This window comes from Monodon monoceros, unplaced genomic scaffold (assembly GCF_005190385.1).
Source record: "Monodon monoceros isolate NGI ecotype Baffin Bay Population unplaced genomic scaffold, NGI_Narwhal_1 Super_Scaffold_7, whole genome shotgun sequence".
Taxonomy (NCBI): domain Eukaryota; kingdom Metazoa; phylum Chordata; class Mammalia; order Artiodactyla; family Monodontidae; genus Monodon; species Monodon monoceros.
The window spans coordinates 78070731-78097765 of NW_021703784.1; the positions used below are offsets into that span (position 1 = coordinate 78070731).

General features: G+C 38.0%; 1 protein-coding gene across 1 annotated transcript in view; it reads left to right on the top strand.

Moving 5' to 3' along the window:
• The window catches only part of METTL15 (methyltransferase like 15), a 376873-nt gene that overhangs the window by 246756 nt on the left and 103082 nt on the right, over positions 1–27035 (top strand). The window lies entirely within an intron of this gene.

A 27035-nucleotide genomic window follows, 5' to 3' on the forward strand; every position in this document is an offset into this window, starting at 1 on the left:
ACTGGATTCAGCCACGATTGGCCAGCAAGGGGTATGACCGTCAAGGTCTGTCAAAGTCATCCTATGTCATGAACTGAGATGACCACAACTTTTGGGCCAGGGGAAGATGCTTGCAGTGTGTGGTAGTTGAATCTAGAAGTAATTTGGGGCCATTCTGGGTAGGAGATCTGAGGGAGAGCAAACATGGAAAAAATTGGGATGATGAAAAATGAGGAGTATATGACCAAATTCCTGAATTACATCTTAGAAGCCAAACAGCATAATAAGCTCTGGAATAGGACTATTTGGCCTTGAATCCTGCTTTAGACATCTTCCAGCTCTATGATCTAGGATAACTTACTTAACCTTCTATAGTTTAGTTTCTTTGTCTGTAAATGTGTTAATAATAGTCACTACTTTAAAGGCTTTCTGTGAGGCACATACTAAACATCAATACTAGATTAATATTAGCTATATTCATCATTATCCACTTTTTTTTCATTGTCCACATTTTTATCATCATCACTGTCACAGAATGATGACATTCAGAGGTGAATGGAGATATATGTGTGATTTTAATCTAGAATAGTCATTAATAAATTGAGGCCTGGAGTCCGAGAGCATGCAGAAGACAGTGTATGACTGAATTAATCAGGATTAGGTTAAAAATTGCCAAATTATCCTACAGGCAGGCTTTCCTAAGAATCCTTTCCATAAAGGACCAATCACAGTGGACTATGTCATAGTCACTCCACTGACACTGGACAATCCTATAGCACTGTTTCTTTTAAAGGCTTCTAAGAACATGGTTAATAAATGGGTAAATATTGTTATCTCCGTTTTTGCCAATGATGTCACTTCTACCTGGTTAATCATTGTTTTTATAACATAGCATTAAGACATTTTTCCTGCAGTTATTTTTTTTCTTTTTCCCCATGCAGTGGTTAGGGCCTGAGGAGGCAAAGAAAAAAGGAGAAAATGCCTCTAAATAGACGTTTTGTTTTTCCTTTTTGCAATCATGCTGATTTCTATACCCTGAGGTTTCTACTCCCACACATTCTGATGATGGGTAAATTAGCCATAACTTAGATCAGTGTTTTGAACTTGAGCATTAATCTGTGCCTTGTTTTTTCCTTCATATACCTCTTCAAAACACTTAAGAAATCTAAAGCAATAACTTTTAACTTTTTTGAGGGATTGAAAATGCCATTTGAAAATCTATTGAAAGCTGTAGAGTATATCTCCAGAAAGATAAATGTTCCAACATTTAAAGAGAAAATGTTATGCACAGTTTCATGGGATTCATGGACCCCTTGAAGTCTACTAACCCCAGATTAAACATCTCTATTGTAAGGACAAATAAGCTATTGGCCAACCTGGGACTACAAGGAAAATGCAGAAAGTGTAAGTGAACAAGTTCCCTGATCTCTGGGGCACAAATGTCTGTGAAAGCAAAAGGTGGAACAGAAATGCTTTTATTTTTAAATTATTGATAGGTAGTTGAATAACTATCTGATTTTCTCTAGGTTTATATCTTTAGAATATAGCATCGTTATTAAAAATGCTGTGGATCTTAAATGGAGAATAAGATTACCATCACAACCTAGAATTTGTGAGACCAGTCACAGAGAGAGAGGCTGGTTAGATCATCCTGAAGCCTGTGAATGACAACAGGTGAGAACAATTGAAAGTTTCTGACCATCTAGTTCAAATCATTCATATAACAGACAATTCATTTTATACCTGTGCCAAAAAAAAGTTAATTTTGTAAGATCACAAAGCTAGTTAGTGGCCGAGCCAAACACTCTGTCCCAAATCCTAGGCTGGGATTTTGTCACTATATTATATGACCTCTGCCAAAACATGTCATAGTGAGATAAATTTCACAGCCCACCAAATATTACTTCTGTGTAGAGTTATGCACTGGCAAAAGAAGAGTATAGGTCATTTGGCATTTTTAAAGAGATAAATAAGGAATTTAAATTGAAAGCAAGATTTCAAGATGTGCATTGCTTGCCGTAAAACCATTTAACCTAATCAAACTTAATCTGATATGTTTTTTTTCCACTGGCCTTGACTGTAATGTACTTTTCCTCAATTCTGTTAGGGTACTTTTGCTCAGTCTGGTGTTCCACAGAACACTTTTCTCTCAATATACTTAGTGAACCAAAGATTTTGTGGTCAAATAAGTTTGGGAAATGTCCCATGTTGTAGACTGTGTTTGGTGTGTGTTAAAAAGTGGGAAGCAGCCGCATAGCACAGGGAGATCAGCTCGGTGCTTTGTGTCCACCTAGAGGGGTGGGATAGGGAGGGTGGGAGGGAGACTCAAGAGAGAGGGGATGTGGAGATATATGTGTATGTATATGTATAGTTGATTCACTTTTTTATAAAGCAGAAACTAACACAGCATTGTAAAGCAATTATACTCCAATAAAGATGTTTAAAAAAAAAGCATATAAGAACATTAAATGTTTTAGGAAGTCCTGCAGTAAAACATAAGAGCAAAAATCTTGTTTGGCTTTAAGTCTGTATTTCCCAAAGTCACTACACATCAGAACACTTCTTTAATGCAATGCCTGTTAAAATCCCTCACAATGGATGCTCTGCAGCACATGCTATGAAGAATTCTGCTGTAGCTTTACAAATCTTCAGTCTAAGCTCCCATTTTCCAATGATTGTTGGAAATGCAGAGCAGCTATTTTATGAAAGCCTGCTGCCTTGGCATACTCTCCTCTCCAATTCAGTTATATAAACAATACTAACTAAAACCACCGCTATTTCTGTTTCAAGCTTTACTCTCTCCATTACACTGGCTTGATGTCCTGCTATCTTAACTCATCCATCACCCCACCATTTCCATGTCAGAAATACATTGTATGGAAATAATCATATATGTGAATGATTATTTAATTTATTTGATAATGAAAAATTGGAAACAACAATCCCTTATAAGAGGGGGATGGATAAGTAAATTATCCTTGTAATAACATGTTGGACAGCTATCAAAGATCATAGTTTTATTTTTCTTTAATTTTTTTTTAAAAATTTAATATTTAAAATTTAATTTTTAAAAATTAACAAAAAATTAACCAAAAATTTTTTTGTGTGTGCAGCTGCATTGGGTCTTCATTGCTGTATGTGGGCCTTCTCTAGTTGTGGCGAGTGGGGACTACTTTTCTTTGCAGTGCACAGCCTTCTCATTGTGGTAGCTTCTCTTTTTGTGGAGCATGGGCTCCAGGGTGTGCGGGCTTCAGTAGTTGTGGCGTGTGAGCTCAGTAGTTGTGACTCATGGGCTCTAGAGCGCAGGGTCAGTAGTTGTGGCGCACGGGCTTAGTTGCTTCACAGCATGTGGGATCTTCCCAGACCAGGGCTCAAACCCATGTCCCCTGCATTGGCAGGCGGATTCTTAACCAATGTGCCACCAGGGAAGTCCCCACAGTTTTCTTTTTTTTATTGAAGTATAGTTGATTAACAGTATTGTGTTAGTTTCAGGTGTACAGAATAGCAACTCAGTTATTTTTTCTGATAATGTTCCATTATAGGTTATTACAAGATACACAATATAATTCCCTGTGCTATACAGTAAATCCTTATTGCTTATCTATTTTATGTATAGGAGTCTGTATCTGTTAATCCTATACTCCTAATTTGTCCCTCCCCCACCCCATTTCCCCTTTGGTAACTTTTTCTATGTCTGTGACTGAGCTTCTGTTTTACATATAGATTTACTTGTATTATTTTTTAGATTCCACATATAAGTGATATCATATTATATTTGTCTTTCTCTGTCTGATTTCACTAAGTATAATAATCTCTAGGTCCATCCATGTTGCTGCAAATGGCAATATTTCATTCTTTTTATGGCTAATATTCCATTGTGTGTGTGTATATATATATGTATATATATATATATATATATATATATATATATATATATACCACATCTTCTTAGGCCAATCGTCTGTTGATGGGAACTTGGGTTGTTTACATGGGTTGGCTATTGTAACTAGTGCTGCTCTGAACATTGGGGTGCATGTATCTTTTTGAATTAGAGTTTTTGCTTTCTCTGGATATATACCCAGGAGTGGGATTGATGGATCATATGGTAGTTCTATTTTTAGTTTTTTAAGGAACTTCCACATTGTTTTCCATAGTGGCTACACCAATTTACATTCCCACGAACAGTGTATGAGGGTTTCCTTTTCTCCACACCCTCTCCAGCATTTATTATTTGTAGACATTTTGTTGATGGCCATTCTGACCAGTGTGAGGTGATATCTCATTGTCATTTTGATTTGCATTCCTCTAATAATTGGCGATGTTGAGCGTTTTTTCAATGTGCCTGTTGGCCATCTAAAGATCACATTTTTCAAAGACCACTTAATGCTATGGAAAAGCCCATTTAATGTTTTTAGTAACACATATAAGATAAAACATTATATTGGAAGCATCAATCCAATTTTGTTTTATATATGTGTTTTTTTACCCAACATACACCCAGACACATACTCACCCACCCATACACATATACATGTATACCTACATATCAAAATTTGAAGAAAATACCTTAATATGTTCAGGTATTTATCTCTGAGAAGACTAACACTTTTTTTATACTTTTAAGTATTTAAAAAAATGTACAACAAATACGTTCTTTTTAAAACAATAACCAAAATACTATTAAATAATTGGTTTTCCGTCTTTGGCTCAAACAGGAAAAGGACATGTGTTCAAATATGGGCTCAGTCCTCATACATATTTCATCCAAATAGAGATTAACAAGTAGTTTTGTTTCCTTTACCTCCAAATTACTGTTCTTATTTCCTCTAATTCAGCCTTCCATGAAGCTGATAAGACTCCTTCCCTGGAATTGCTTAAGATCATTTTTTTACACACTAAGCTTTGAAAACTAAGATGTATTTACAAATTGATTTTGGAAGACTATTTATACTTTAAAAACGATTTATATTACTTTCTTACAGAATATGATCTTTATAGGTAATACAAAATAATATATATGCAATTCTGTACAGTGGGTTCTCCACATAGAAGCACCCTTGAAATAAAAGGATGAAATGGATTTCAAACTCTAATACCCATGACTTCTAAGTTGCTGAGCATTTGTGCAGCCTTTTTTTCCTTAACTATAGTTGTGATAGTTTTTATGGTAGAAAAAGTTGATCAGATGTATTTAAAGGAATAAGAGGAAGTTTGTGAGATCATAAAAGCAGATTATTTTTTTAAAATAAAGGAGAAGTCTTACTGCCTGCCAGAACAAAACTTAATAGCTTATTTAGGTAGATGATATAATCAAACTCACTATAATGTTTTATCTTAAATGTTTTGCCTAAAATAAAAAAAATATTAGATATATGAAGAAATAGAAAAATGTGACTAGTCATCATGAAGATAAAGCAACCACAAGAAACAGATCCCAGATGACTCAGATGTTGGAATTAGCAGATGCTGATTTTAAATTATCTATTATAAATATACTTAAGAATCTAAAAGAAAGGATGTATATAGGCAATGTACAGTGATAAATCTCATCAGAAAAATGGAAACTATGAAAACCAAGTGGAATTCTAGAACTAACAAGTATACTTATAAAATTTAAAAAATGATTGTATTTTATTAACATCAGATTGGATAATGAAAAAAAAAGTCAGTGAACTTGAAAAAGTAGAAATTACCCAATCTGAAGAACAGAGACAAAAAACAATTTTTTTAATGGTATTTTCTTAGTGACTCATGGGACCATATAAACTGGTCTAATGAAAGTGTAATTGGAGTCACAGAAGTGGAGAGATTGAATAAGGCAGTAAAATATATCTAAAAAATTAATAACCTAAAGTTTCCCAAATTTGGTAAACAAAAACAACAACAACAAAAACAATGAATCTACAAGCACATCATGGTCAACTGCTGAACATCAAAAATAAAATGAAAATGAGACAGAACTATTCACTTAATTCAGTTCTCCAAACTTAAATATCTCTATTCTCAACACAATTCCCTATTTTTAAAATTACTTCGAGGATCCTATATGAGGGATCCTTGATAAACATGATAATTTAACCAATCGGGAAAGTAAAAAGCCTGAACTCAAATCAAAACTTGACAAACTTCAAATCCAGTACCCTTATGTACTACTATATTTTAGAAAGTAAAAAGACCATTTTCTTTTTCTTTTTAGAATTTAAGATGACAAATTACTTAGAAAAAGAATCTAAGTGTGGATTGGCTGTTTTTTCTTTGGAGTTTTTCAACTCTTGGTTGATACTGGTCCAAACACTGCCTTCACCCCCTCCAGGCCATAAGCTCCACACAAGTAAGGGATATTTTTTCTTCCTTACTCAGGGATATATTTATAGGGCCTAGAGGAGTGACTGACATATGGTAGGTAATCAATGAATAAATGAAAGAATGAGATAAAAATGAAAGCAAATATTTCCATGATGTTGGTTTATATCATATTTGGCATTTGTTTTGTTAACAAACCAGACATAATTTTTTCAAGTGTTACCCTGAACTGTTGTAATGATCATCTTTTTTTTAAACATCTTAAAGCAGTCCATACTAGATAATAAACCCACTGGCCCAAGGTCAGAATTTTAAATAGGTCAGTAACTGTTATTATATTCACTACTCACCTAGATATTATTTCACCTGGAGGGAAATAAAATGACCATCAAGTCTCTAGATCCCATTGATACCTCTAATTCCATTGGTCTCTTCCTTCTAGGGCAGTTTTTTCCACAATTTATATTTTACTTCCCGTAGTCCTGAGAAGTCTATAAGGTGACTTATTGTATCCAAGTTCATTAACATTCCTATTGGTGCGCTAATAGTTATGTGCATTGTTTCAAAATTAAGTGCATTATATTATCAATCAGAGTCTAACCAGGAAAGCAGAAATCACTTTAAGATTTTTCCGCAGAGTGAAGTTAATTTAGGGAAATTATTACACAGGTGATGGAATTTCTAAGAACCATAGAGGGAGTGATAAGGTAATCCAAAAGTTAAACAACAGAAAAACACTACCATCTGTAGTATAGAAAGATGAAACATTTAGCAGTATTATTGCCTAGAGGGTCATCAGATGGAAGGTGGATCTAAATGAACCTATCAAGCAATGGAACTGAGGAGTTGGAGCTGCAGAGAAGTAACTTCTGAGAAGCTGCCTCCAGCAGAGACACAGGAGGAGAAATGTCCTGGCTTTTCTCTTCCACCCCATTCAATCTCCTTCCACTGTCTTCCTTTGTCAAAACTCAGCCAGAAGACAGCTCATATAGGATCCTGGGAAACAGACTGCATTGCTCATGCTCCCCCTCTAGTAGAGAGCTGAGCTGAAGAAGGACAAGGAATGAAGCCAACATGCCTAAGTGCCCAGCCACAGAACCTATAGGTACAGCGATTGTTTCCAAAATGGAAAGCACTTTCTCAAAGGTTGTATGTAGCTTCAACTATTCAATGCCATGTCTCAACGGTTCCATAATTCCAATCAGTTACTTTTTGGTGGGGGAATCTTTACAGGACTGACCATTAGAAACTAGAAAATTCTTTAAAAATAGAAATGACCTAATGCAGTTCTTGCTTATATCATCATGGATTTTTAGGTATTTAATTGAAATATGCCAACAAAATGACTTTTGATATGTTCCATTTTCCAAGTTTATGAGCCACAAAAATCTTATCTTCCTGCTAGCATAGGCTACTGCTGTAGTAGTTTCTTAATCTGAAAAAATGTAATGAGAAGGAAATACATCATGTTGTGAAAGCTTTTAAACTTGCATTGCTGTAGGACTAACTCTAAAGATTCTTTAAGATTCAGAAAAGCAAGAAAACCCAAGAGGAACTTATATGCTTGAATCCTTATCTCTGATATTGTGGATCACGTCATTGGATACTCCAGAAAATGAATATGTCTTGAAGTGTATGGAGTGTGTGATTAAATCCCAGAGTAGGGTGAGTATGATATAATAATGCTTGACAAGTGTTGAAGAGTTTAAATAGCAAGCAAGGAAGAAAATCGTTTCCTGCAGCATAAGGAGTCAGAACTTGAAGTACCAAAATGGGATTGGCAAATGGAAACATTTGAATGACTTTCTAGAAACATTTCCTAATGGAGTCATAAGTTAGGACAGTGAAATTGGTTTCCCAGAGGGAAGTGATTGGAGCAGAGGTTTTTGAAGTAAACAAAAGAAAGGACATCTGAGAATACACCATAGGGAATATACCCCTGGAGTCAGCTATTATTAACTCTTTTCTTTAGTTCCAGTAATGGCAATGTTCCATCAGCAGAAGGCTATTCAATGAAGTATATGTACACACACTATCTTATTCAATTCTCAGATGAGAAGTTAGGGTTCAGAGAGGTTAAAAATGGCTTGTTCAAAGTGCACACTTGGTAAGTGTTAGAGCTGTCTCCAACCCAGGCTCTCATTCAACCTTGAATACTCTTCTCTACTATAGTAACAGAGCCTTGAGATCAGGAAGAGTCACAACAAATAGAAGCTATGGTTGATACTGAAAACAAACCATATTCTTGGACTTCATGTAGACTTATCTACAATAATAGGAAAATACAGGCCCTTTCTAAACATCTAGAGAAGTGTAACAACCAGGGTTCTTAGTTTTAGAGAACAAAATAAACTCTGAATAGTTTAGGCAGAAAGGGGTTTATTACGGAGCATGAAGTAGCTTACAGAATGCATCAGAGGCTAGAGAACTAAGTAGTCCTTAGAATTTGTGGGATCTGGGGCAAGAGTACAAGTAGATATTCACATAACATCTCTAAATAGTAATACTTAAACATGCTATGTTTAAGTGCTATGTTCCCACCTTGAGAAATTTACCTTCAAAATGACATTGGAAGGTCAAGATTGACTAGAATTCTCAGACTCCTTTGGGTTGCTCAACAAAGCATAGTGGCATGGGAAAAGCATGACCCCAGCCCCCAATCCAGGTTCCCAATCTTTCTCTTCCCATTGCTGGCTCCATTCTAAGCTGCAGGGGATCCTCATCGGCATATCTGTCGATGCTACAGCACACATGTCCAAGCTCTATGTATACTCCTGGCAACAAGCTGCCCTCAGACCTAAAGGTGTCCACACTGGCAGTGTGGTTCACTCCTAGGAGAACGGCCCCAGGGTAGAGGCCCACAAAGGCCCTGGCAGAAAGCTCAGGGCTATTTGAGTAAGGAATCTGGGTCCATGTTCCCGGGGCACAGTCTGGGGCTAGAAATCCAGTTAAGTATGTCCTGTTGACCCCACATACTTCTCAGTGTTTTTTATTTGTTTGTTTTGTTTTTTGTGGGGGAGGGGAGGTAGCCAGAGGAGAGCCAGAGAAAGAGCCTCTAAAGTATTGGTCCCAGAACAGGAGCCCATCTTGCCTGGAACTAAGGGTGGAACCAAGCGTAGGTCCTGCTCGTTCAGGAACAATGGCCTGATGAATTGCCCAACCACACCAGGGACTTGTTGAGAGAAACCTGTCTGCCATAGACACCTGCTGTTCTGTGCCTTTGATGCCAGGTCCTGACCTGTAAAACCTTCCTCACTGCTGCCTCAGGAAAACCAAACACTTCTGCTGTAGTGTTTGCCCGAAGGTCCAGTCTCTTCATATAAGGCTTCTATCTCACATTGCTGATTTCTGCATTTCAAGTTTTGTGCAGGCATATCTGCTTAGTGGAACCTAAATCGGTGTGGAAACTTAGCTGCAAATGTAGTATGGTCTTTACAGCTTCCATTACTCAGGAAAACATATTAGAATTAGATTGAAATGAGTGACCACAGGAGACCAAACCTTTTGTAACATCTTTGGAAAAATCCATTTATTGATAAAAATGATAGAAATGACTTGGATACATATTGCTTTTTTTTTTCCTTCATGGCAAAACCACCATTATGGATTTATTGGTCGTGGCTATTTGGAGCACCCTGCTGTAAAGGATTCTGAGGGTTTCTCTTGACTCAGTGAGAAAAAGTACTTCTAATTTTCAATATCTGCCATGGTTATGGGAGGGACCGGGGGTGATGCCCAGGCCAATTTTGGAGACAGGGCTGTTTTAGCCATACATAAGTTAGCATTGAGTAAGCTTTTGTTAAATGAATGAATAAACTATAATTAAGTGTATTATTAAGGTACTAAGCTAGTACCCTAAGCAGGAATTAAAGTGATTCTGAGTTTTTTCACCCCATAATCCTAATCCATTTAATTTTATCTGTTACCACAGTGAGTTAGAGAAGAAAACAGATATACTAAAGGAGGATCAAAGGAGGTGACATATGTAAAAGTTAAGGAGGCAGAGAGGTTTCTCATGTAACTAAAGGAGAGAAAAATGATAAATATTGGACAGAGGATCAAGATTCTCTTGACCTTCTCCCCAGTCTCTCCAGGGTTAGATAAGGTAATGCTACCTGCTGTAAAAAACAAATCCCTGGGCTTCCCTGGTGGCGCAGTGGTTGAGAGTCCACCTGCCGATGCAGGGGACACGGGTTCGTGCCCCAGTCCGGGAAGATCCTACATGCCGCAGAGCGGCTGGGCCCGTGAGCCATGGCCACTGAGCCTGCGCGTCCGGAGCCTGTGCTCCGCAAACGGGAGAGGCCACAACAGTGAGAGGCCCACATACCGAAAAAAAAAAAAAAAAAAAAAACCCTATATTTCATGGCTTAACATGATAGAAATTTATTCCTTTTCCCATAGTAATCTGATGTAGGTTCTTCTTGTCTGTGGGGAAAGTGGCTTAGGCTGATGAAGTCTTTAACTTCAAACATGAGCTATAATGTTGCCTCAGGCATCAAAAAGTAGAAAGCATATGGCAGAAGGAAGTGGGAGAAAAAGGCACTTCTTTTTATCCACTTTAATTCAAGAAGTGACATGCATCACTTTTGCTCGTATTTCTTTGGTGAGAACCAGTCATTTGTCCCCACCTAGATGCAAGGATGAGGTTGGAACACATAATGTCTGTTTGGACAGCTGCTTCCCAGCAATAGCTCTGTATCATTCCTACTCAAAGTATGGTCTATTGACCACCAGCATCAGCATCACCTAGGAGTTTGTTAGAAATGTGCATTTTTTTTTAATTTAAAAATATTTTATTGCTAAAGGATGCTAACCATCATCTGAGCCTTCAAGGTGTCATAAGCTTTTTGCAGTGGTAACATCAAAGATCACTGGTCACAGATCACCGTAACAAATATAATAATAATGAAAATGTTGGACATATTGCAAGAATTACCAAAATGTTCCAAGAGACATGAAGTGAGCAAATGCTGTTGGAAAAACGATCCCGATAGACTTGTTTGAGGCAGGATTGCCACAAAAGTTCAGTTTGTTAAAAACACATCTGCAAAGTGCAATCAAGCAAAGCACAAGATGAGGTATGCCTGTATATAAAGAAATGCACATTCTTGGGCTCCACCCAGGATTACTGAATTAGGCCGGCTGAGGGTGGGGCCCAGAAAGCTGTGTTTTAAGAAACTCTCCAGGACTCCCCTGGTGGTGCAGTGGTTAAGAATCCGTCTGCCAATGCAGGGGACACGGGTTTGATCACTGGTCCAGGAAGATTTCACATGCTGCAGAGCAGCTAAGCCCGTGCACCACAACTACTGAGCCTGCGCGCCACAACTACTGAAGCCCACGCACCTAGAGCCATGCTCTGCAACAAGAGAAGCCACCACAATGAGAAGCCTGCACACTGCAACAAAGAGTAGCCCCCTCTCGCCGCAACTAGAGAAAGCCCATGTACAGCAACAAAGACCCAACGCAGCCAAAAAATTAATTAAAAAAAAATTGTTTTTGGGAGGGAGGGAGACGCAAGAGGGAAGACATATGGGAACATATGTATATGTATAACTGATTCACTTTGTTATAAAGCAGAAACTAACACACCATTGTAAAGCAATTATACCCCAATAAAGATGTTTAAAAAAAAAAAAAAAAAGAATTCTGAATCTGGAGCCAGAGAGCCTGAATAAAAAACTGGGCTCCATTTAAAAAAAAAAAAAAAAAATTTTTTTAAGTATATTTTAAAAAGCTTTCCACAGGATTCTCGTGTATGCTGAAGTTCAAAAAGCCCTGATCTTTGGCGGACCTCTTGGCACTTTTACCCTACTGCCTGTAGTGACTGCATTCCAGCGCACCAGTATTTGAAGCCCCTCCTTGCAGGAGGGTTATACTTCCTACTCCCTTAAAAGTCATCCAGGCGGAGGTTCTAGGGACAAACATATGCTTTAGTACTTTCTCTCCTTCCTTCTGTCACTATGAACTGCAGTGACCAGATAATAGCTGTTCTGTGAGCCTAGATCCTGGAGTGAGGAAGGCAGCCAACATAGAGCAGAGCTCGAGCTGACCTGCAGTGGACATGTGGCATGAGAAAGAAAGAGTCATTTGTTGTTTTAAGTTTTGGACCTTGGGGGTTGTCCATCACTATAGCATTATCCTGACTGATATGCCCCCTTTGTCCAACCTATAACACTGACCATGACTTTTTATGAATGGCTTTGTAAAGCTTTTATCCATGGGGTTCTTTCCTCCTTTGTGCTATGCTAAAAAATTTGGCATGCTATCCCCAAGTGGATGGTGGTTCTTGGTGTTTGTACACTTACCATTCTCTCTCTTTTATTCTTTTTCACTCTTATTTCAAGTATTGATGGTGTCTAGAAACCTTGACCATTAGTACAGCAGAATTCTTATCTCAAGTTTGATTTGGCATTGGTGACCCTGATTTTTCCATTTTTAACATTTGTGAAAAGAATCACGCAAAACATCACCTATGTAGGTTCTTGCTCCATTTTCAAGGTCCCAGTCAATCTATTGTCTTTCTATTCCAGGTTCAAGAGTTAAGCTCAATTGGGTGACAATGATTTGGTATCTTGAGATTCTGACTCAAGGGATTCAAAGACAAATTCAGTCACAAAAAGCTCAGACTGTTAGATTAGAAGGATGCCTTCTTACGTGGCCTGCTAAAATTGAATTTAAATTTGGTCAGCACATACACTAACATATTGCATATGATTGGCAGCAGGCAGCGGCATAGATAACTCTGGAGTCATATATTTGGGGCTGGGGTAGCAATGTGTGCTTTTATTTGGGGAGGTGGTAGTAAATTTACCTACCTAATTTTGTTAAGTTTAAGGTAGTATTAGCATAATGACATTGTGTTTCCGGAGTGTGGCTCCCTGGTCACTGAGGGGCAGGAGAGGCAGGAGGGCAGGTAGCTTGAGATTAAAATTAGGACATAACCAACATACAGTAAAATGTTAACTATCCATCTCGAACATTAAGGAAATGAGTTGTTCTGGTTACAAAGTTCATATGTATAAAAATAGGTTCATTTAAACTATTTTTGGTGAACATCTTTGAAAATGTATATATATATCCAGGCTTTATTAAATAGAACATTCTAATTTGATCTTGTCTTGATGACTCAATCATAAATTATTCTAGAGGGCTGTAATAGAGCCTGTTGAGTGCAGGGCTCTGTGTTGGAGTTCCGGTATCAACTTTTCAGAGGTTTTCTGTCTTCTTCATCAACTCTTGCACTGCCAGCTGTCACTTTTTGATGCCGCCCGTGTATGCCTCTCAGGTGGTCTGCTGCCTCCAGGATACCTTGGACTGGGAAACTAGATAATCATGCTCATTAAAGTTGTACCTAAAATATAAGTAAATTGACTACAAATGTGAGCTCAGGAACATTCCTATATGAATAAAGTGCATGAGCTGTATTATATCACCTTAGCCTGATCAATAGCCTGACTCTCTTCCCCTTTCTCTTTCTCTTCCTTCCTTCCGTCTTCCTTCCTTCTTTCCTTCCTCCCTCCCTCCCTCCCTTCCTTCCTTCCCTCCCTTTCTTCCTTCTTTCCTTTCTCTCTCTACTTCAGGAAACTGAGTGAAGGTTTCTTTTGTTTTTTTGAAATCAGGTCCATTTTGAACATGGATGATAGAATATTGACTACAGGTGGGATGTCATAGCTATATGAGGCTAATGAGAAACCTAGGCATAATGCTTTGCATTTTCAGAGCCCTTTAAACTGCTCAGAATGTTCTCCTTACTGGCATTTGCATCTGTCATTTTGGTATAATGCTAATATTGAATCACTTTTATAGTCATAATGGCTATAAACCTGTCTTAAACTAACCTTGCTAATAAGCAAAAATGTCTTAACTTACAGAGAAGAAGTAAAAATATCTAACCTATTGCTTGTTTTATTCTTTCTAAACACTTGCCCTTTCTTTTTCTAGGCTGCACTGTCTTATGAAAAAGACCTAAAGTCATCACCTCTTGCTTAGTCTACAGGTACCTAAGGTGGGTAACTACTATAGGCCCCTCTCTCCTATTTGGTTCTATGCATGAAGGATAAGATGGGGTAAAAGTGTAGAAAAGGTACATAATTATGATAAGAAAGTGGTAGGAACACAAAGAGGGGCATTAACTCAATGCAACTATTAGAATTTTGTGTACATAATTCCTTCTGAAAGGCTCTTCAAAGCTCCCTCTTTGTTGTCAGTTATAGAGCTTTATATTCTTTGAGCAACTGGGTTGTTAAAATGTGTGTGATGATAAAGGAATTGACCCTGCCAACCTGTGCTTCAAATGGGCTTGTTTAGTGCTGGGAGAAAACCATTTGGGCACACACAGAAGAAGAGATGTGCCCCTTTCAATTCTTCCACTGACAGATGTGGAAGGTATGATTTATCACATAAGGCCAAGACCTTTTACGTGTTTGGGATCGCAGCGAACATTCCAGACCTCTTCTGTGCTCCTTTTTCTCTGTGTTGAGCCATAATCTGCAGGTCCACTGCAGGGATGCAGAGAGAGCAGAAAAATGTTTTCGAGGTAGCAGCGGTGGAGGGTTGTAGATGACTTGTCAGAGCTATAAAAGCTGGGCATGGAGACTCAGAAACCAATGGAGGCCACCTGACTGGGATGGGGACGTGAGGGGCCATACAGAGTATGAGAGGAAACAACCATTAAATGAAAACCATTCATTATTTCCATATGATAGCATCCCTGATGGTGGGCTCAGCCTCGGGGGCTGTCTTCTGGGCTCTAGGCCCCAGTAGAAGGCTAAGGGGCAGATGGGCTGCAGGAGCAATTAAACCCTACTTGGGCCTGTTTCGTGGAGTATAAAGAGCAAGAGTTTGTTTGTTTGCTTGTTTGTTTTTTCGGCCGCGCCTTGGCACGCAGGATCTCAGTTCCCCGATCAGGAATCGACCTGCACCCCCTGCAGTGGAAGCATGAAACCTTAACTACTGGACTGCCAGGGAAGTCCTAAGAGTTGGTTTTCTATTCATCCATTCATCCATCCTTTCCACATAGAAGCCAGAATAGTTTCCCCAACTGCACATCTGGTCATGTGACTTTCAAATCCTTTCCTGGCTTTTTCATCAAGGTGAGTCCCGGGAGGTGCGGCCTCCTTGGTCCTGCCTAATGGGGCTCGGCCACTTCTGTGGTGACATCTCTTCTCTCTTCCTCCCACCTCCTTATACACCCTACACTCCTGTCCACAAGCTTTGTTCAGTAACTTGAAAGAAATCATGCTTTCTCTTGCCCCTGGGGCTTTGATAAAGTTGTTTCTTCCCTTTTACTCTCCATCCTTTGCTTTCATGACCGCTAATCTTCCATCACTTCCCTCAGGCGGTCTCACTTTAGGAGAGTATTGGGTCCCAGCATTAAGTGCTCTCATAGCACCCTCTAGTTTTCCACCACAGTCCGGGAGTAAGTGTTACTATCATTAATGCATCTGTCTTCCCACTATAATCTAAGCTCCTTAAGGGCATAGATGGTACCTATAATATCTAGCATAGAGTTTGCCACATAACAAGAATTTAGCAAATAGTTGTTGTACAAAAATGTATGACCAAGACTGGCAATCTACTTTAAAGATTGGGTTTTGTTGTTAAGCTATTTGTATCTGTATTCCAGCATCATCATTTATTAAATGCATGACTTTGGACAATTTACTACACCTACCTGGCTTTGGATGCCTTGTCATTTTTTTTAAAGCTTTTAAAGTCACGTTTATTGAAATTGAATTTACATTCAGTAAAACTCACTCCAAAATTTGACAAATGCAATCCCCACCATAATCAAAGTGTCGAACACCCCACCCCAAAGCCCTATGCAACAGACTCCTCCCTGATCCTTAGGATCCTTGTCTTTTAAATAGGGATAATAGTATATATTTCTTTGGATATAGTTAAATGAGGTAACACATGTCAAGCACCTAGACTAGTGCCTAACACTTAGAATACACTTAGTATAGATGGTTATAATTAAATGTCTTCTACATGCTCAGGGCTCTAGACTTAAACCTGTGGTGGAATATAAAATTCCATAATCTATGAGTCACTATAGGGGCTGATTTAATCCCTCTAAACCATATAGATGGCTCTCTAAGGTAAGCTGAATGTGAACATAGACTCTGGGAGACGTCTTGCCCTCAATCTGGCTTAGGGGCTTAGGACTTCAATTTCCCTTCTGATCTGGCATGATCTCCTTAACAAGCCTAACTCCTCCTTGTTTGTGAGGTCAAATCACCACTAAAGTTTCTGTCTTGTTCCCTTGTGTCTTTATTTCTTTTCCAGGACCCTGGTACTTCTGAGAATGGGGCCTGTATTTGTCACCAACAGACCCCCCTTCTCATAGCCTGATGACTCTAGTTCTATTCCTAAAGCCCAGGCCCCATTGGGACCATGCTAACTCTCTGTGCTCACCACCTATTTATATTATCTTTGTCTGGAATGCTCATCACCACGTTCTACCTGCCTGACTTTTTGGCCCCCTCTGCCTGGACTGCTACCTCTTCCCTGCATGGATTCCACCCCTGCTGGGCTGTCAGAAATATAGCCAGATCTGCCTCCCATTGTTTACTTTGCCTTATTTTGCATAATAAAGTCCCTCAAACTAAGACTCTCTTCTCAGTTTGATCTTGCCACAACCCAAACTCCTATTTAGAGAGTCCCTGCCATCAGAAAGCTATAGTATCTTAGAGGACATAATGTGTGTCCTTAAATGAAGAAGGTTGAGAGTCAGAAGCACCTTGGAACATTGTTGGAAGTATTATAAAAATACTTTAAAAAGGGGAATGAGGACACTTATGTCCAGTAAAATCTATACTGACACACCAGGAAAGCGTCAGACTATTAAACTGACTTGTTTTGGACAACAAGCAAACTGTTTCTCCACAGGGTGCTCATCATAGAATTCTTGACTCTCTCCCAGCCCTTGTTAGGAATGGAGAAATCCTTCCATTAGCACCAGTGTATGTAACTATGGGTGTAGGAAAGACTCCACCTTTCTGCTCCAAAACCTTATATGACTTGGCATCCATCTCGTGGAGAATGCCCTTTTGTGCCATCCAAGGGATTATAATTAAGATGACCAAATCCTTAGTCAAACCATATAGTCTTACATGGGCAAAATAAGTTGTTTGGATAGCAACTGAGGATGCAAAAGAATAAAGACAAGAATAAAGAGCTGGAAAAGAAAAACTGCCCACGCTATTTTCTCTGCTACATAGCCTTCACGGTGTTGTGGTAGTTTAATCAAAGTTGGGTGTATTTCTTTCTTTTTTAAGGAATTAAGTATAGAGACCAATAATTACTGATATAATCATTCAACTGACTGGAAATGATCATTCATGTTTATTATTCTTTTCTCTCCTTGCAAATGTATTGGAAGGGAAAAGTGTTTCTCCTTCAACATTGCCCATTGAAGGCCACTCTTCTCTTTCAGTCAGTTACCTGGCAGTTCTGTTTGTATAGTATAAGAAAATAAGAAAGGGTTTTAGTGTTAGAAAGATCTAAGTTTGAACCCCTCCACCGTTTTCTAACGGAATGATCTTTCTCTCACTGACCCTCATCCATAAAAATGGAATGATATTCATCTCACAGTGTTGCTGTGCGAATTAAATTATGGAATGCATATGAAGGGTCTGGCACAGTGAATAGTACATATAGGGACATAATCAATGAATTCTTGCTAATTAGGGTCAGTGCACATGGAAGCAAGTACACCCTGGGAAGAATGATTTACAGTATGACCATATGTGACCACGACTTGGGGAAATATTCCTTCTCAGCAGTAAACTCCCAGACCTTGTCCATTTACTCATTTTGGTGACCTCCTCTCCCTCTGTTTTTGCATTTTACCTCCACATAAACAAAGGTTGCTCCTGTGTAAATAACCCAGTTGCTTTTATATTGACGATATCAAAAACCGTTGTTCATTTAATTTCTTTCTCAAATTCCTTCCTGTTAATTTCTTCCAGAACACATGGAGTAATTACCATTTTCTTATTAACAAATAAGGTCCAAAGTCTTCCTACCTCTTCCTTAAGGTCCTCCTCTCAGTTTTTGTCTCTGGTGCTATCATTTCTTACTCATTTGTTCATTTATCTTTTTATTTATTCCTTTTTAAAAATTTATTCATTCAGCAAATATGTATTGTATCTACTATTTGCCAAACCTGAGTTGGCATTGGGGAGCTAATAAGTGTCTTATAAGAGGCAGAATAAGGTAATGTTTAAGAGTAAGTGCTTTGAAGTAAGAGACAGACCTCTGTTTGAACCCTGACTCCACTGTGTCCTAGCTGGATGACCTTGGGCAAGTCACTTCAAGCTCCCAAGACTTTAGTCCCTTGTCTGTAAAATGGGGGTAATATCAATTCCTATTTTTCAGGGTTGTTGTAAACATAAGACAGTTAATGAAGTATACTGCCTGACATATAACAAACATAAGCAGTCAATAGATGTTAGATTTTGTGAGGATAATGATGTTGATTTTTAATGACCCAGTCCTTCATGGAGCTCAGACTTTGGAGGGATATCACATAAATTCCCAAAGAGTCACTGAAGGTTTTTAAGCAAATTAATTACTGGGTTGTGATCATCTCTGATGCCTCATTTTTCATACTTCCCCAACCAGAGTCAGACTTTAAGACTAGTTGGTTTCCCCTTTGATTATGTCTCATAGATCAATCCTTTCTTCTCTAATCCCACTAAGAATCCCCCATTCATCCTAACTGTGATTTTTATTAGAGGTATCTAGTTACCAAATGTAATTAAACTAGACTTATTTCTAAGGACTGGATGGTACCTTGGGAATCATCCTGCATTGAAGAGGCTGGGCCACGCTGTGATAGAATAATTACATCTCTGACCATGGCGCTTTTCAGTGATTCAGACACTGACTTATTGAATTCTTGTATCGGTTGTAGTCTCTCTGCTATTCTGTTTAATCTGTTTGTAAATTTAGAGGTGTCTATCTGGCTGAGATTTTATGGTATCATTATAAGATGAATCTGTCAACTAGGAATCTTTCAAATTTGCCTTAATTAAACTTCTTCAAAGGGAACTTTTAGTACTGAGATGGCAAATAGATTCCATTTTACGTACTGTCTGTTTCGATTTGCTTTTACAGTGTAACATACCACCCTAAACTTAGTGTCCATTACTTCTCATGAGTCTACAAGTTGGCTGAATTGTCTTGCTGATCTGGGCCAGGCTCGGCTCATTTTGGCTAGGCTTTTTCAGGAAGGTGCAGTCAGTTGGCATGTTGACTAGGGATCATCCGATCTGCTAGAACAACTTGACTCTTTTCTATGTGTCTCTCATTACCTCCAGTAGGCTAGCCCAGATATGTTCTAATGGCAGTGTCAAGAATCAAAAGAGATGCACAAGAACTATTTCAAGTCTCTGCTGGTGTCAGTCTAAACAAGCCCACGGTTAGAGTGAAAAAACATGACCAAAAAACATGGATATAGGCAGGCATGGAATCCTAGGGCTCTCTAGTTCAAACAATCTACCATAGTTTGCTTTCTGGCCACAATTACCAACATGATGTCACATGCAGAAGATGTTCACTTACATTCCAAGACCCTCCTAAACTCAAGTGGCATGATGCTTGAAGTCAAGGGTGTTTTGATCTACATTAGGTTCACATAAACTCTTCTTGATCCAGAAAGTTATATACTAGAAAAAGAAGTTATCTGCCCTATACATACCTACCGTATAGTGATGAAATGAGAAGAGAATCACCTATAAATATTCTCATTTGGAAAGGGGGAAGGATAGACTGTACATAGCAGTTACTGATCCATAGCAATTCTAAACTTTTTATGGGCAAATTCTGCCAGTTTCCCCTACTCTGCAGATGGGGAATATTCTTTGGTTAGACTTTAGTTCTGCTCCCTGGAAATGGCTCCCAGTCCATTGTTCTCCATGGCTTTTGGCTAAGACCGCTAGCATATCATTTCTTTTTCATCCTCCTTCGTTCCTTCTGAAGAGAGTATTGGACAATATTCCTGCTTCCTGCCTATAGAGAATTGGGGGCACAAAAGTCTTTCTACAATTTTAAGACATTTTTTCTACAGTCTCAATTCCTTTTAATCTGTACTAACAGAACATTGCCATTTCAGCTGAATTAAAAACATTGTGGATTTCCTATGAATATGATTTAATTTTACTCCATGAGCTAAAAGCCACAACTTTAATACCCTTATAAACCTTTTAGCATAGCAGAGAAGTTCTACTAGGCCCTGCCTTAATTCTTTCACAGATCTTTATAAAGGATCTTATGGCCACATCTGTGATTTGATCTTTTGTCCCCAAGCAGTGTTTTATTTTGAGACATTTTCTGCTTCCCAGAGAGGTTAGGGATGAAAAACAGTGCTATGTTCCCCGTGAGAAAATCATGAACCCTCTATATTTCTTCTGTGTTCTGCTTATAAACTAGCTTGTTTTTCTTTAGAACATCTTCTTATTTATAGCAGTTTATCAAATACAGCCAATAAGAGCCAGTCCAGCACCTTGAAGGTTTTGCCTGGAAATCTCACCACTCAAATCCAAAAGTTCATTACTACATTTTCTGTCTTCTTAGCTACAACAGGTGACATTTTTACTAATTGTTTCACCATTATATGAAGGTGCTCAATGGATATTTTGAATTGAGTGAATAAATGGAAAAAGAAGCTTCACATATAGTGTTGCAACAGAGACTAAATCTTTAGTCAGGTATTCTTCAATCTGTTCAGATGTTTCTCTCTCCAGTTTTTAAACCCACCCTATGAAACGCCCATCCTCTTACACCTTTTCTCAGATATTAGATAGGCATACTTGCCTTTTCCCTGTTATTTCAGCAGAGAGTGTTCTCATATCTGCACCACAAAATTTGCTGCAATTTATGGCTTGGCTCAGACCCTTCCTCTTTGGTCAGCTTTAGTCAGAAATAATCTCATTCTTTTTTTTTTAAAATTAATTAATATATTTAGACTGTGCCGGGTCTTAGTTGTGGCATGTGGGATCTTCACTGAGGCATGTTTAGTTGTGGCATGTGGGATCTTTAGTTGCAGTATGTTGGCTTTTAGTTGCAGCACGTGGGCTTCTTTGTTGCAGCATGCAGGCTTCTTAGTTACAGTATGTGGACTCTTAGTTGCGGCACGCATGTGAGATCTAGTTCCCTGACCAAGGATTGAACCTGGGCCCCCTGCATTGGGAGCGTGGATTCTTACCCACTGGACCACCAGGGAAGTCCCAGAAGTAATCTCATTCTTGTACTTAGTATTCATGTTATTTTGCCCAGTATGAGAATCAATCATTTTGATCTCTGACACCACAGCTAGGTTGAAAGCTGCTTGAGGGCATGGCCTATGCATAATTTGTCTAAAGATTCTCTGCGGTGTCCATCCCAGTTGCTTCCAAATAGTGTGTTTAGTAAATTTGTTAAACAAATGAATAAATGAATGAGTAAATAAATGAACCAAATTTTCACCACACAAGGGCAGAGTCTGTCTATCTTGTTTATCCTTAGCTATAATATTAGTGCCTGGTACATGGGAGGTGCTCAATAAATATTTATTGAATTAAAAATGAATAAATGAAAAACTAATTAATGAATGAATCAAAAATAAACAAACCCAGATTCATTATTCCTATTTTAAGAAGTTCCAGCCTACATTATAGTAGGAACTTCTTTTGTGATTAGTTTTAATAGTAATTTCTTAAAATGACCCAGGAACTCAATTCTATTATTATCCCAGTTTTCATTCTTGCTTGAATACCTTTTCCCAGACAATGAGAATGAGGAACTGTGCACTGTGCTAACCAGGAGCTTCATATTTATAGTGAAATATTTCAGGGTTTCTAACAAGATGGATAGGATGCAGAAGTCTTTTCAGGCCAAGTGGGGCTGGGCTTGTCCTTGGAGGCAGAAAGGACCAGTGCCTGTGTCCTGGGTGGGGTGGGGTAACCTGGTAGATCTCAAAAGTCATTCCTTTGGTCCCAAATATCTCCTTTCTAGCCGAAACATATTCCCTGCCTTTGAGAGATTTAGGGTTCAAGGCATCATGGTTGTCAGACTTTATTGTCTAACTGAATCCCACTTTTCACTCTCCAAATATTCTAATTTAGCTGGCCTGGCTGGAGTAGGTGCCAGGAAACTATTTTATCAACCACCCCACTCCCACGAGTCTGATGTTGATGGTGTAGACACGCACTTTTAGAAACATTAATTGTCTGTGTGTGTATGCACGTGTGTGTGTGTGTGCACAGAATGCAAAAAAAATGTCACAAGGTGCTATAGGTGTTGTGGTGGATGTCTGCGTAGGATCGAGTGGGGGCAGAAAAGAGGAAGCTGTCACCTTTTATTAGAAGTTTCTGGATCCTTGTTCAGAGTCTTGGCCAGATAAGCATTTTCTTTTTTGTAATAATTTGTAACTTTTTTAGGATCCGTGGAGGGAACAATTGAAGGACTAAGTCCTAAAAGGACTAAGACATGCATGAATGTTTCCAATTTTGTTAAGGGTACTTCTTTCCTAGAAAATCCCAGGAGGGTCCCTATCGTGTGTTACATATTTCTGAGAATCCTTCCTCTAAGCTTTCTGCTAGCAAAAGAGAAAAAAATAATAATAATGAAAGTACACTATGCTGGGCATGTATCCAGGATATCGACAGGAGAGATGGAGGGGTATGGGGGGCAGATCTGCTCCATGAGATCTCAGGAAAACTCATTCTCAAGCCAAGCAGTTAATGTAGTTTAGACTAACTGAATTTTTGTCTATTAGAGTAACATATCTGATTGTGTGCCTAAACTTGAACTTGGCGCAGTGCTTCACTTAGGGCTCTATATCTGTCTTCCTCCTTTATCCCTGTGTATGGCACCAGTGGGAGACAGAGGAGAAAAGGTCTTAGTGAGTACTCAATAACCCTACTAACATCACAAAGCCTTGGGTAGTTGGGGATGTGTTTTATAAGCACTGTTAAGTTTCATCTCTTTTACTCCTGCTGTAATTATCTGTTGGAATTTTATAGGACTGTGGATGTTCTGAGAGGAAGGATTTAATCGTCAAGTACTTTCAGCCTAATTGGTTTTCAATTGGAAGAGAAGCCTTGGGTTTGGAAACTTGCCACATGTTAGCAGAGCTTGTCAGTTCATTGCCCAGCTGTGGAGTTGACAGACATAAGAGAACCTTCTGACTTGGCAACATTTTTGGCGTTTAGTTGGCATATCTGTCTTCAGGTCTGCTCCTAAGGCTGTGTATTTGTCAACTGTGCCTAAGTTGGGCAGATATGGAGGCTTTTGCCAAGTCTCTTTGATACCTGACTGTGGCCATTAGTGAGGGCTGGGATGGAGAGCTGTAGCTATATTGCTATTCTCCATGGAAAGCCACGCTTGGGAATTTAATGATAATCAATCTAGTTTTCAACATCTATTTCACTGTAGTTTTGCATACACAATCAAACTGGCGAGCTAGTTATTTGTGTTGCTAAATAGAAAAGCCCCACTTGTGAGTCGGAAACTAAAGTCCAGAGAAAGAGAAATGATTAACTAGATTGTTGGATATTCATATTATGGCTAGTGCACAATCATTACAGTCATAATTTGAATATTAATTTATAATATGAAAATTGCTCACAATGGGTTATTATTTAATAATAGCTCTAGCATTTCATTTTTTCACCAAAAAAAGTCAATAAAATAAATCCCACAAATCTTAATATAAGTTAAGTGCAAGGATTCTGGGATGAGACTGGCCTGATTTAAAGAAGTTAGGTAACTTTTTCAAAGTGCTGAATAATTTTTTTGTTGAAGTATAGTTGATTTACCATGTTGTGTTGGTTTCAGGTGTACAGCAAATTGATTCAGTTATATATATATACACACATATATTCTCTTTCAGATTCTTTTCCATTATAGTTTATTACAAGGTATTGAATACAATTTCTTGTGCTATACAGTAGAAACTTGTTGTTTACCTATTTTGTATATAGTAGTGTGTATATGTTAATCCCAAACTCCTAATTTATCCCCTCCCCCTTTCTCCATTGGTAACCATAAGTTTGTTTTCTATGTCTGTGGGTCTGTTTCTGTTTTATAAATAAGTACATTTGTATCATTTTTTAGATTCCACATAAAAGTGATATCATATAATATTTCTCTTTCTGACTTACTTCACTTAGTATGATAATCTCTAGGTCCATCCATGTTGCTGTAAATGCCAATATTTCATTCTTTTCTATGGCTGAGTAATATCCCATTGTATACATGTACCACATCTTCTTTACCCATTCATCTGTTGAAGGTCACTTAGGTTGCTTCCATGTCTTGGCTAAATAGTAAGTGCTGAATAATTTTGAAAAAAGTTACTTAGTCTTAAGACTTTCTTAACTCTTAAAATTGGAATAATATTCATAGTACTTACTCTACAGAGTTGTTTCAACTAGCTACCATACTAATATATTTTAAATGCTATATTCAGTGCCTGGTATATAATAAAAACTTGATAAATGTCATTATAAGTACACACATAAATAAAAACACATATATATCACATATATGCACACAAGCACACACTTTCATAAACCTTCTCACATTTTGTCTTGGTAATCAGTTTTTCCTTCCCCTACAACCTTCTGCTATTAATGCTAAGCTATGAGGAGTGGGAAGGTATCACCTAGAATTGTACTTAATATAAATCAAGTATATGTAAATATACTTGAGATATGGCTAGCCCAAGTTGAGAAGTTCTGTAAGTGTAAAATCCATGCTAAATTTTAAAGACTATGGAAAAAAGATTTTGAAGAGTATGGAAAAAAGAATGTAAAAAGTATCATAGTAACTTTTAATATTGTTTACATGCTGAAAAGCTATTTCTGATATACTGCTTAGATGTGTTATTACATAAATAAAATCTGTATAGTAAAGGCAACTCTACAGACCCTCTATGACCACACTGAATGGAATACTCTTCCCAAACTATGTTCGAAGCTGCTGTTCCACTTTCTAGTCTTGCACTTTTGATTGTATACGCCTGATGTTTCTATTTGGACCTCACTGTTGTCTTAAACTCATCATGTCCTAAACCGTATTTTCATTTGCTACATGACTGTATACTATTTCTGACTTTCCTGTTTTGGTTCTATTCTCCCTGCCCTCATGACCTCACCGCTACTTGCCGTTTACATGTCAGTAGACTTTCATCTGGGGGCTTTTCTATTACTTGGTCCCTTTCAATCTATTTTTACCAAATCCAGATTCATCTTGCTAAAGCATCACTTATTTTTTAAAAATTATATTATTCTTCTTTTCAAAAACCTTCAATGACACCCATTTGGCCATAAGATAAGACCCACACCATTTATCTTGGTATTATTCTGATCTTCTCTCTAATTCCTTGGTTCAGCTTTCTATTCTGGAAAATATTAATTATTTTCTATCACTCAAATGCAACTTCTGGGAGTGGTAGACGCGTACTAAGGTGCTTTGTATGCAGGAAATGGAGTAAGTTTTGCAAGTTGTGAGGAGAGGAAGAGATTTCATTTTGGACACATGGAAGTTGATATGTCTTTCTGATGAATTAAAATTTCTTTCTCAACTAACTTACAAGAAGATAAGAGTCTCTCATTCTAATGAAAATTGAGATGCTGAGGATGTATAGAAAAAGAGAGTAAGTGGTCATTTGACAATTTCTCAAGATATGAGCCTACTCATTGTACTACAAAAATTCACTAACCATAGAAAGGGGCTGTTTCAGATTCACAGTTATTGGGACATTTGCTCTGGGCTATTTTTTTCAGGAAAGAAGGAGGTTTGAGGTCTACCTTCAAAGGGAACATCCTTTGTAAGGTTACTGAGATAAATGGAACTGCCCATGGCCTCAGATTGTATTAATATTTCCCAGGCCTTAAACTTATAAAATTATTTATGATTTCCAAATAATTTCATAATCATTAACTCATGGAATTGCCATTTTGGACAAAATCTGGACACAGAATTTAGCTGACCTACTCAAGGACAAAAACTACGTTTTGATATTAGCTTCCATTGCTTTGCATTTGTAAAATGCAAAAACCACTCATAGCCCGAACCGTCCAGTCTTGACCTGTCAAGAAGTAGATGTTTCCTGGTTTAGCTATAAGAATTAGGTTTTTACTTGCAGAGGTGAGTTTACCCTGAGAAATCCACGGCAAAGTTTTCATTATGTACACTATTCAATTATTATTTACATTGGTTTTTGGTTGAGGGAAAAATAATATCCTGCTAATTCTTACCTTTACAATTCAAAGAAGTTTGACATATGCAGTAATCCAGCCTTCGTTTCTAAATGTTTATTTTTTATTATAAAAGTAATGAATGTTCATTATAGTAATATTAGAAAATGCAGAAAGGTAAAAAATAGAATTTATTTTTATTTTTTTATTGAAGTATAATTTGCAAAAAGTGAAATGCACAGATCTTAGGTGTAGAGTTTGATGAGTTTTGAAAAGTGTTCATACCTGTATGATCCACACCCTAGTTAAGATGTAAAACATTTTCACCACCCAGGAAGCTCCGTGCTATCCCTTTCCTATCTATCTCCATGACCTCCCTTCCCCACCCTAGGCAACCACAATTCTGATTTCTATCAGAAAGGCAGAATTAAACAACAACAACAAACTCAAGTTCTAACACTCACTGACAATCATTGCTTAGCGTATCAGCAGCTTTTGACATCACTGATCATTTCCATTGTAATACCCCACAAATTGGCTTGACTTTTGAGGCATGGCGCCCTC